Here is a 12,427-nt window from a genome sequence, read left to right as displayed (position 1 = left end):
TATGTCTTAAGAATAAGAAGAAAAGAGAACCATAGCAAATAAGTAAGAATCCCCCATTCCACTAGAAAGATCAAATAAGAAACCTCTCCTAAGACTTTAAAACCAAAAGAGAAAATGGTGAAAAAGAAGAAAAGAAGTTAAAGGGTAGCACTAGGACCAATTGGGTTTAGATTGATAGGATAAACACTTTGGGAGCCTTTGGGTAGACAAGGTTTTGTTCTTGTATGTGTCTAAGTGTTCTTACCTTTAGCATTCTTCTAAAGCTCAATCCATTTTTTTATGAGAGAACCTTGATATTGATAAGCCCTACTCTAAAAAGAGACCATCATTGTCTCTAAACCTTTTACTGCCAAGCCAAATGAGTTTAAGCATTGCATAGAATTGATTCATGTTCTTGATTAATGAATGTTAAAGGAAATGGTTGATTTGAATGCATGTGGATGTCTAAGGCTCAAATCAGTGAAGGTTGTGTTATGCTTGTCTAAAGTCTTTAAGTATAGCTCATCCAACTTGCATCATAGTACTAGTAACTTGGACATTGATTCTAGATAGTCTATTTGCAAGCTTTAGGAGCTGAGATCCCACTTTCAAACCTCATCTACCTTCTTATGTCTTGTTTATTTGCTTGAGGGCAAGCAAAGACTAAGTTTGGGGGTGTTGATGTTCATATATTTTACCATGTTTTCCCTTAGTTTATTCACATGTTTTGCATCTTTTGCTAGCCATTTTCATCATTATTGGGTAGCTTTAGGACTAATCATGCATTAGAGTTTAGTTGCATTGCATTTGCATCTTTTAATGCATAAACAGGTGATTTTGGAGCTTAAGGAGCATGGAAACAATCCTGAGGAGAAGTGAAGCAATCTTGAAGGGAAAGCAAGAGAGTTAAGGCTGAAGAACCAAGGTCCAGAGTCCAACTCGACCAAGCACTCGACCGAGTGGGTAGATGGACTCGACCGAGTGGAGTGTGCACGAGAGAAGCCAGCTCGACCATGGACTCGACCGAGCACTGGTCGAGTTGACCGAGCCGTTGACTACTTTGACTTTTTCTATTTTTAGGGCTTCCACCTCCTCACCTATATAAGGCCTTGTACCTGCAGCCACCAAAGTGTGCAACTTTTTAGATATTCCCTAAACCTAGTTTTTACCTTTTTTAGTTTTATTCCTTTTGCATTTTTATTTTTAAGATCTTGTACTTCCTTATGAAAGAAGACTAGATTCTTATATTTTGTTGGTTCTATAACTTTCAAGATATTGAGAATTTGAGTTTCATCCTTTCATCAATATTGAAGATCTTTGTTTAATCTTTCTAATAATGCAAGTTTCAATATTTTCTGGGTTTTTGACTTTGATCACCATGTATTGTTGTGAGTAGTTTCCTTAGGATCTTGAGGATGGGTTAGGATGGATTGATCTTGTGGTTTGTGTGACTTGGTCAAGCTTGATTGTTGTAGATCTCTTCTAGGGTAGATGATCTTAATGCTGATTCTATATCTAAGATGGTAGAGTCTGATTTCAAGCTTCTTAGCATCACACCAATGTTTAGGAAGCATAGATAAGGCTAGATCTAGAGCTTACCATTAGGCTTGCTAAGAGATTAGAGGTCTTGTTTGGTTTGAGATGTATTGCTTAATGCCTGCTTGTGTAGATTCTTTACTGTGTGAGAACAAGTCTAGAATTGCATAGGTTTGATTGTTTCTTGACCATGAGAGTGGGAGAAACTTGTCTTAGATTAATATGTCTAGAGGTTAGCTCAAAGTTTGCTTGAGATTTGTTGACCAAGTTAGATAACCACAATGATTAGTCCATCCCATGAATCCATCCTCAGGACCTTCTTTGTTTATTGAAATCTTAGTCTTAATCCTGTTGCTTGCTTGTTGTTTGATTGGATTTAGCATTACTCTGTTTTTATTGCATTGCTCTGTTTCTGCGTCTAGTCTAGCTCGACCACCCACTCGACCTACACTCGGTCGAGTGCTGCTCGAGTTCATCCCCAGAACTCTGTGTCTATGATTTGTGTTTGTCTTGTTTCATTCCTGTTTCATTCCAGTTGCATACATTTAGTTTTCAGTTCATTAATTAACTTGCATTAGTTCATTAGTAGTAGTCTCTGTTTCTGTTCTTGCTTTATCACTGTTTCAATCATTCAGTTTCATTTGCATCTAGTTGTTAGTTCTTGTAGTTTATTTTCTGCATTTTACATTTTCTTCCTAGGATTGTTAGTGAAAAACAATCTTTACATTTATCTTAACTTAGATTCATATGCATATCTTAATTGTTCAGAAACACTCATTTAGGATTGATACCTCTTGTACTGCAATAGCATAAGGGGAATTGAAACACCCATCCATCATTCCATTCATATCTCACCATTGCATACATCATCATTCACACCACAATATAAACTTGTTTCACTTCCCCTCTCTCCTATATAAGTAACTTGTACCTCATGGCCACCCACAAGTCAGAGAGAGTCAGAAATAATATCTAGAACCTAGTATTTTACCCTTTTGGGGATTGTCTACTTTTTCCTTTCTTTTTGTTAAGATTTTTAGCCGCTTTTGTACCAAAAACCAATAATCTTTTGATACTTGCTTGTTTCATAACTTTCTAAGTATTAAGAATTTGGGTTTGATTTCTTCTTCAATATTGTAGATCTCTATCTCATCTTTCTAGTCATGCAAGTTTCATCATTTTCTGGGTTTATGATTATGTTCATCATGTTTAGTGATTGTGAGTAGTGACTTAGGATCTTAAGGATGGATTAGGCTGGGTAAAAGTTATGGGCTTTTAGATTGACCAAGCTTTATTGTTATAGATATCTTCTAGATTAGATAAGCTCTATGTTGTTCTTATACTGAGAAGGTAAGAACAGATCGTAAGCTTCTTAGCATCACACCAATGTCTAAGTTGCTAGATAAGGCTAAGTCTAGAGATTATCATTAAGCATGCTAAGAGATTAGATGTTTTGTTTGACTTTTGACAATAGTGATCTGGATTTTAATGCCTGCTTTTATATGTAATAGCTAGTGAGAGCTAGTCTATAAGTATCTAAGCTCCATTGTCATTACCATGAGAATGGAATAACAAGTCTTGGAAGATCACTGTCTAGAGATTAGCTCATTGTTGATTGAGGTTTGTTGGTCAATCTAGATAACCATTGCTTAAGCCCAGCCCATGAATCCATCCTTAGGACCTTTCCTTGTTTATTGATTCTCTATTTCAAGCTTTGTTATTTGTTCCTTGTTTGATTTACTTTAGTCTTACTCTGTTTTCATTGTTGTCTTGTCTCTGTTTTACATCCACACACCAACTCGACCAACCACTCGATCGAGCATCCGATCGAGTGTCTGCTCGAGCTCCATCCAGAGCTTTTTATTTTAGTATCTTTACATTCTGCATTTCATCATCATTAGTTGCTAGATAAAAACATTCATCACATTTGGCTTAACTTAGATAAGTATCCACATCCTAAGTGCTTGCATCACATCCATTATGGATTGATATCTTTTATGCTGCAACAACATAAGGGTAATTAAAACACCTTGCATCCACCTGTTCAACCATCATCTCTACCGTCATTCATCATCATCACACATAGAAAATAACATGTTTCATTCTTGTTTAGTTGCTTTCTTTTATTTAATTTAGGATTGTTAGATCAAACCCATTTATTGCTTGGCTTGACTTGCATAGTTCTGATCGCATCTTATCTGCTAGCATATCAACCATTTGGATTGATAACCCTTTGTACTACAATTGCATAGGGAATTGATACCCTGGGTGAAAATCTTGTTGTCAATTTGGCGCCGTTGCCATTTAGTTGAATTTAATTTGCTACGTTTAGGATTTCAGCACTTGCTAGATCAAGTTCTATAATTTACTTTGGTTAGTTACTGACTTGTTTACTTTCGTATTTCTTTGTCTTGCATTTCAGGTACAACCCGAGTACCCACCCAACCCGTCACTCGATCACCTGGATCGAGTTGACCCTCTTGTACTCACTCGGTCAACTGTTTGTGCATGCAAACACGATCAAAAGATAGCCAACACTTGAGTCCTTTCATCGACAACATCGACAGACCTAGGCTACTATATCAACAACAAGTCCAGCAACCACAACCAACAACAATTGAGGAGGATATGAATGGTCCACCAGCTCCTCAAGTGAGGACCAACATAGGAGCAGGAGATGCTCCATCTACTCACACTCAAAGGAATGGCATTGTGCCACCTGCTGTCCAGAACAACAACTTTGAGATCAAGAGTAGTCTCATCCAGATGATACAGAGCAACAAGTTTCATGGGTTGCCAATGGAGGACCCATTGGACCATTTGGATGAGTTTGATAGGCTCTGTAGCCTAACTAAGATAAATGGAGTTAGTGAAGATCGATTCAAGCTCTGGCTTTTCCCATTTTCTTTGGGAGACAAAGCACACATCTGGGAGAAATCACTCCCCAAGGAGTCCATCACTACCTGGGAAGCATGCAAGAAGGCGTTTCTAGCCAAATTATTCTCCAACTCCAGAACTGCAAGGCTGCGAAATGATATCTCCAGCTTTGTTCAGAAGAGTAATGAGACGTTCAACGAAGCTTGGGAACGTTTCAAGGGATACACTACTAGATGCCCTCATCATGGTTTTAGAAATGCTTCATTTCTAAGTACACTATACCGAGGAGTGGTCCCAAAGATACGGATGTTGCTGGACACCACAAGCAATGGAAAGTTTCTCAACAAGGATGTCGACGAAGGTTGGGATCTAGTGGAGAACTTGGCTCAATCTGATGGGCATTACAATGAGGAGTACGATCGCACTGTGCGATCTACTGGTGAGGAAGATGCCAAGTACAAGAGGGACATGAAAGCCCTAAATGACAAGTTGGATAAGCTCCTAAGCCAGCAGCAGCATGTCCATGCCATCTCAGAGGAAGAGCAGTTTTTGCAACAAGATGGGGAGAATGCTCACCTTGAGGATGTGAACTACATCAACAACCAAGGAGGCTACAATAAGGGGTACAACAACTACAAACCAAACACGAACCTGCCCTACCGTAACCCCAACGTTGCTAATCCTCAAGACCAAGTCTACCCATTCGGAGTCTAAGGGAACCAAGGCCAGCAAAAGCGTGTTGTCCAATATAATCAAGGCTATGCTCCTAAGCAGCAGTACTCTAGCAACTACAATCAACCAATCGCCCCACCTGGTTTCCAACAACAGCAAGGTCCGCAGAACCAATCCCAAGAAGCTGATCTATGCGGAATGATTCAACAAATGATACAGAGTCAAGCATCGGTTGCAATGGACAATGCCAAACGTTTTGCCGAGATGAGCAACAAGATCGATTCTGGATACAACGACTTGAATGCCAAGTATGATTCCCTCAACACTAAGCTGAGGTACCTAGAGGGCCACCACAACAACCAACCACCTCCAAAGATCAACGAGCTTCCAGGTAAAGCTGTTCAGAACTCAAAGGATTATGCCACTGCTCAAGCCATTTTCCTTGATGATGATTATGAGGACTACCTCACTGAAGACAGTGATGTTCAAGATGGGGAGGCTATGGATCATTATGGGATGAATGAGTATCAGTACTACATGTCCAAGTATGAACTCGAGCCTTCACCCGAGGAGAATGATCGAGTTGATAATCGAGCACTGGTTTGAGAACCACAATCTGAAGAACTACCCGAGGCTGAACCCGATGCTCACCTGATGGTGGTGATCGGATGATACATAGAGTAAATGTTCAGATGACAGATCAACCTAGATTGCATGAAGGAGTAGAAGGGGAACTAGAGGAAAGGTTCAATGCTGCTCTTGACATCCAATTAGAGGCGCTTGCAGAGCGTATGGCCAAGCAAAAAGCTCCACCTCCTAAGTTCTTGCCACCACACGAACTTCGAGAGGAAATCATCAAGGAGACAGCTCAGCTAGAGATTGAGGTTAAGGAAACTGTCAAAGAGATTGGGAATGCAATATTGAGGAGTAAAGGGTGCTTAGATCCTGTTTCTTTCACTCTGCCATGTTCAATAGGCCTTAGGATTTTCAACAATTGCTTGTGCGATCTGGGAGCTTCAGTCAACATCACCTCGCTATCAGTTGCTAACAAGATAGGGTTCAGCAGTATTAAACCGAGTAGTATGTATTTGGGGATGAAATGGTTGCATCGGCATATGGTTCATCTGAATTGTCATCGGATTAGAGTGGATTTTGAGCGCTCAGGAGGGAAGTTGGTTTATCAGGGGATTAGACCGACTTCGGGGAGTCTCGTGATCTCGGCCATTCAGGCTGGAGAGATGATCGAGAAGGGCCGTGAGGCTTATTTGGTTACTATATCTATGCTAGAGTCAGTGGGGAAGTCTATTGTTAGCGGTATTCAGGTTGTAGAGGAGTTTGAAGACGTGTTCCAGTCATTGCAGGGATTACCACCTTCTCGGTCTGATCCTTTTATGATTGAACTGGAACCAGGGATGACACCGTTATCCAAGGCTCCTTACAGGATGGCTCCAGCAGAGATGGCAGAGCTAAAGAAGCAGCTAGAGGATTTGTTGAGCAAGGGATTCATCCGTCCTAGTGTATCACCATGGGGAGTGCCGGTGTTATTCGTTAAGAAGAAGGATGGGAATTTCCGCTTGTGTATTGATTACAGGGGTTTGAACTGGGTCACTATGAAGAACAAGTACCCTCTTCCGAGGATCGATGAGTTGTTGGATCAGTTGAGAGGTGCTACTTGGTTCTCCAAGATAGATCTAGCGTCGTGTTACATCAGATCCCGATAGATGAGACATATGTGAGGAAGATTGCTTTCAGGATGAGGTATGGGCATTATGAGTTTGTGGTGATGCCGTTTGGGTTGACTAACGCACCAGCTGCGTTTATGAGATTGATGAACAGCATGTTTCAGGAGTTTCTGGACGTGTCTGTCATCATTTTCATCAACGACATCCTGGTTTATTATAAGAGTTCTAAAGAGCATGCAGTGCATTTGAGGGCAGTTCTGGAGAAGCTGCGGGAGTAGAAGTTGTTTTTTAAGCTGAGCAAGTGTAGTTTCTTGCAGCGTGAGATGGGCTTTCTAGGTCATATTGTGTCTGCAGATGGGGCTTCTATAGATCCGGAGAAGATTCAGGCTATCAGGGATTGGCCTAGACCGCAAAATGCCACGGAGATCAGGAGTTTTCTCGGGTTGGCAGGGTATTACAAGAGATTTGTGCAGGGGTTTACGAGCAGAGCACGTCCCATGACTAAGTTGACGGGGAAGGATGTTCCTTTTGTCTGGTCACATGAGTGTGAGGAGGGCTTTGCAAGCCTGAAGGAGATGTTAACGACCGCTCCAGTGTTGTGTTTCCCTGAGCAGGGAGAACCCTATGTGGTTTATACGGATGCATCCAGAGTTGGTCTAGGGTGTGTGTTGATGCAGCATGGGAAGGTGATTGCCTATGCTTCGCGGCAGTTGCGGAAGCATGAGGAAAACTATCCTACTCATGACTTGGAGATGGGTGCTGTAGTTTTTGCCCTGAAGATTTGGAGATCTTATCTTTATGGTGCAAAGGTACAGGTGTTTACAGATCATAAGATCCTGAAATACTTATTCACTCAGCCTGAGCTGAACTTGAGGCAGAGGCGGTAGATGGAGCTGGTGGCGGATTATGATATGGAGATAGCTTATCATCCTGGTAAGGCTAACTTAGTTGAAGATGCTTTGAATCGGAAGCGGGCAGCTTCGGCTCAGGTGTAGGATATGGATTCTCTGGTAGGAGAGATCAGTGCGTTGAGCTTGTGTGCGGTTTCTCAAGAGCCGTTGGGTTTGGTTGCAGCTAATAGAGCAGACTTGTTGAGCAGAGTGCGGTTGGCTCAGGAGAAGGATTTGGGGCTGGTGAATGCCTCAAAGGATGTTGATTCAGAGTATCAGGTTTTGGCTAATGGTACTATTTTGGTGCATGGGCGGATCTGTATGCCGAAGGATGAGGAGTTGAGGCAGGAGATTCTGAGAGAGGCTCATGCTAGCATGTTCTCTGTTCATCCAGGAGCGACTAAGATGTACCAAGATCTCAAGAGGTACTATCACTGGGTCGGGATGAAAAAGGACGTGGCTAGTTGGGTTGCGAGGTGCGATGTGTGTCAGCTAGTGAAGTCTGAGCCTCAGGTACCAGGTGGTTTGCTGAAGAGTCTTCCCATTCCAGAGTGGAAGTGGGATTTGATTACTATGGACTTCGTGGTGGGTTTGCCAGTGTCCAGGACGTTTGATGCTATTTGGGTCATTGTGGACCGGTTGACTAAGTCGACACATTTTATGGCCATTAAGAAGACTGATGGAGCAGTGGTCTTGGCTAAGAAGTATGTGAAGGAAATAGTCAGGTTGCATGGGGTGCTAGCGAGTATTGTGTCTGATAGGGATTCCAAGTTCACTTCGGTGTTCTGGAGGGCATTTCAGGCAGAGATGAGCACTAATGTGCATATGAGTACATCTTATCATCCCCAGACAGACGGACAGTCAGAGAGGACGATCCAGACGTTGGAGGATTTGCTGAGGATGTGTGTGTTTGATTGAGGTGGCCATTAGGCAGATCATTTGAGCTTGGTAGAGTTTGCTTATAACAACAGTTACCAGGCGAGTATCGGGATAGCACCTTATGAGGCTTTGTATGGGAGACCGTGTCGTACACCATTATGCTGGACTCAGGTGCGGGAGAGGAGTATGTACGGGGCAGATTTTGTTCAGGAGACCTCGAAGAAGATTCAGGTTCTCAAGCCGAACATGAAGGAAGCTCATGATCGACAGAGAAGTTATGCCGATAGGAGGAGGAGAGATCTTGAGTTTCAGGTTGGAGATAGAGTGTACCTCAAGATGGCTATGTTGCGGGGTCCGAACAGGTCATTGACTGAGACTAAGTTGAGCCCGAGGTATATGGGTCCGTTCAGAGTGATTGAGCGATATGGGCCGGTGGCATATAGACAAGAATTACCTAAGGTTATGCGAGCATTCCATAAGGTTTTCTGTGTGTCTATGTTGCAGAAGTGTCTCCGTGAGGATGATCAGTTGTTGGCTAAGATTCCTGAGGATCTTCAGCCTAACATGACTTTGGAGGCGAAACTAGTGAGGGTTCTTAGGAGAAGGATCAAGGACCTTTGGAAGAAGAAGATTCCTTTGATGAGAGTCCTTTGGGACTGTGATGGTGTTGAGGAGCAGACTTGGGAGCCTGAGGCGAGGATGAAGGCAAGGTTTAGGAAGTGGTATGAGAAGCAAGCCGCAACTTGAGCTTGCCTAGCCAGGTCCCATCTGTAATATGTGGCTGGAGCGGAAGTGGAGTTGTGAGACCTAATCCAGCCCACTAAGGGCCCAGCCACTTTGATCGCAAAACCTATGTGCGCTTGTGTACAAATGTATATATACGGTGTATATATCTCCTTCTACCTCCAGCCACTTCTTTGCATAGCAAACACAAAACCCTAAAGCATCAGATCTCCTTGGTTTCAATCCTTCATCGCCATCGTTAGTGATCAAGAGTTGAAGTTGCGTTTCCTTTTCTTTTTCGGTTCAAGTTAAGCGGGGAGAAGGGTCGGACGTCTCGTTTTCATCTTTTAACACCGGTTTCATTAAGGTAAGGCAAACCTTTCATGGATATATGGTCTATTCCATTGAGTATGCCTCTATTAGTTACTGAGATTGTAATTTATGATTCCACAATTGGTTTTAGTGAAGTAGAGGAATTCAGAAACATTGTCAAGTAGGGGTTCGGTGATCTGTTTACCGTCGGATCCGAAGGACCCAGATCATGCTTTTGGTGTCGTTGGATAGATCCTGCTGCAAGGAAGAAGTAGCAACTTTTGGTTCTTTATTACAAGGTAAACTCCATTCGCAGTTCAAGTTACAAGTTGGTGAAAAATCATTGGTTTCTGAACCCAGAAATTAAGTAAACGTTAGAATCAGTTTTCAGTTTCGACTTGAGGTTTTGGTGGAAGAATTCCGGCGATACCTGAGCAGTTCAAGCCAGTTCGACAGTTTTTACAGATATAAGGGGTGTTAGGAAAGCCACCTGAGCCATCATTATCACCGGAAAAGGTAACCCTTAGCTTATGCGTTGGTTGCTTGTCGGTCAAAAATCATCTGCTTATGTCAAAACCTAGAAACCCTAATCTGTGTTGAACAGTTTTTCTTCTGCTGCAAGTTTCAGATTGTTGCTAGCTGCTTCAGCCTTTCTTTCCAGTTCTTGCCAGCTTAGAGTCAGGTGAGGGTGGTATTTGCGGTTATGCAGCAGACTCTTTCCTTATATATTCTTCGATAGTTGCTAAGTATAGGTTCGAGAATAGTCTTTGGGTGGTTTGTGATTACATGTTGAAGTTAGCTTGTTAGTAACTTGAAAGTGTGATGTTAATGTTTAAGGATATATGTTAAGACAAGTTTATGAATGGCATAAGCATATGCATGAGAACGAGAATGAGAATGTTAGTGTGGGAGTAGTTGTGCCATAAGGACCTTGCTCTAAGTGTGGGAGTAGTTGTGCCGCAAGGGCCTTGCTCTGAGTGTGATGTTTAAGTTGCATGATTGCATGATAAAGAAGAGTATAAATGAGTTATGTGTTGCATATCGTCGATGTGATGATTGTTTGATGGTTAGACATTCTGATTTTATGCTAAGTAATCGTGTCTATGTTTAGAACGTGTTTGCTCTATGACCAGTGGGCAGAGTTGATCTCCTCACTGAGTAAACTCGTTTTACTCACCCTTTCTCTTTTCCCTTCTTCAGGTCAGGAGAGAAATGTGAATAGCTACGCAAGTTTGTACTTCTTTTTGGTGTATTTTGGGAGTTGGGTGTAACAATTGGTATCAGAGCTAGGTTAAAGCCAAGTCAGTTCTGACCCGGAAGGCTAACTTTTTAAAATGATTTTTTTTTTAAAGAAACACCTTTTTTAATAGCATTTTAAAAAGGGGATTTGTACTTTCTAAAAAAAAAAAAAAAAAAAAAGACCAAAAGAAGTCGACTTGCGTTTAGAATTGTTTCAGTAAAGTTTTTGTTTGTGTGGGGGTTCTGAATTTTGATCTTATGTAAGCAGAGAATGGCACCAAACAGAAGAGGAAGACGTCTTGCAAACCCCATAGAAAACCAAGTTGGTGAGCAAGGTCAGCCGCCAATTGGAGAGAATCATGTTGCCGCTCATACAGAAGAGATTGCTGAAACTCGTGCACAGATGCAAGAGCTCCGGAACATGATGCGAGAGATTTTTGATCGACCTGTTTATGCACCTCGCCAGCCACCACCTGCACCCCTAGTTTCTCCGCCTAATCCACTAGCAGGATTTCAGTTTTCTTATTTTGAGACAATGAAGCTCATGGGTACTATGGGCACGGAGTACTTTAATGGTGGCAATGATCAAGTTCGGGCTGACGATTGGAGGCAGACGTTAGAGAGAAATCTCATGTCAGCTAGATGTCCAGTGGAGTTTAAAAAAGATCTTGCAGTGCATTACTTACGTGGAGATGCAGACAATTGGTAGAGGAATGTTGGGAGGAGCTTACATGTCGGTTATGTGCCTACTTGGGAGGATTTCAGAGAGGAGTTCAATAAGAAGTATTTTCCTCAAGAAGCTATGGTCCAGCTGGAATGTGAGTTTTTGGAGCTTCGTCAGGGCAGAATAACGGTCAGAGAGTATGATGCTGAGTTCACTCCTCTAAGGAGGTTTATTGGAAGAGAGTATGGAGAGCAGGAACTAATTCGTAGATTTATGAGAGGACTAAGAGCTAATATTCAAAATCGGTGTTCTATTCGAGGATGTACTAGCATGGTTGAGCTAGTAGAGCAAGATGCTACAATTGAAAGAGGAATTGAGGAGGAAGCTGAGCACCTCATAAGAATTAATGAGGGGGTAACTAAGGAAGAAAAATCTCATAAGCTTATTTGGGATAACAATGACTCAGGCCTAGGCCGAAACTGTCTCCCAAAGTTTGTGACGTGTGGCAGACAGCATGGTGGAACATGTTGGGAGGCCACAGGGGCGTGCATTAGGTGTGGGGGGACTGATCATTTGGTCAAGAACTGCCCCATCGGAAATGGAGACTGTAGGAGGTGTGGTAAGCAAGGCCACTACGCACGAGAGTGTACTATGCTTGAAAGAGGGGAGCATCAAGGAAACCAAAATCGGGGAAACCTTCCACCACCTCCGAAGAGGGAAGCTTTAGGGCCTGGAGTGTTTGCTACATCAAATCAGGGTGTCGCCCCAAACGTTTCCCTAGAACATGACTAGGTTAAAAACTAAAGTTTAAAAGCAGAAGATTTAAGCTCATTAGAGGCAGGCTTTAAGCTTTCTTTTCTTTTTCTTTTGCGGTTTCTTCTTTTTGGGACTATATGTTTAGGGTTCTTACTCCATTTATTTATTGAATTTCTATGAAGTTGATTTACTGCTTTAAGTGGTTTTGAGACCGTATG

At 42.2% G+C, this 12,427-nt stretch overlaps 1 non-coding gene and 1 pseudogene across 1 annotated transcript; one reads left to right on the top strand and one right to left on the bottom strand.

The window, feature by feature from the left end:
- Positions 1-4,536: 4,536 nt before the first annotated feature.
- On the bottom strand, positions 4,537-4,643 carry LOC147925448 (small nucleolar RNA R71). Its single transcript, XR_015585509.1, has one exon. It is a non-coding gene; the product is annotated as a small nucleolar RNA R71 (small nucleolar RNA).
- A 6,417-nt stretch (positions 4,644-11,060) lies between these two features.
- On the top strand, positions 11,061-12,245 carry LOC147925447 (uncharacterized; annotated as a pseudogene).
- Positions 12,246-12,427: the final 182 nt, after the last annotated feature.

Source organism: Camelina sativa, chromosome 16 (assembly GCF_030686135.1).
Source record: "Camelina sativa cultivar CO46 ecotype springtype chromosome 16, ASM3068613v1".
Lineage (NCBI taxonomy): Eukaryota > Viridiplantae > Streptophyta > Magnoliopsida > Brassicales > Brassicaceae > Camelina > Camelina sativa.
Note: the sequence above shows the minus strand (reverse complement) of the source record. Positions and strands in the feature narration are given on the sequence as shown.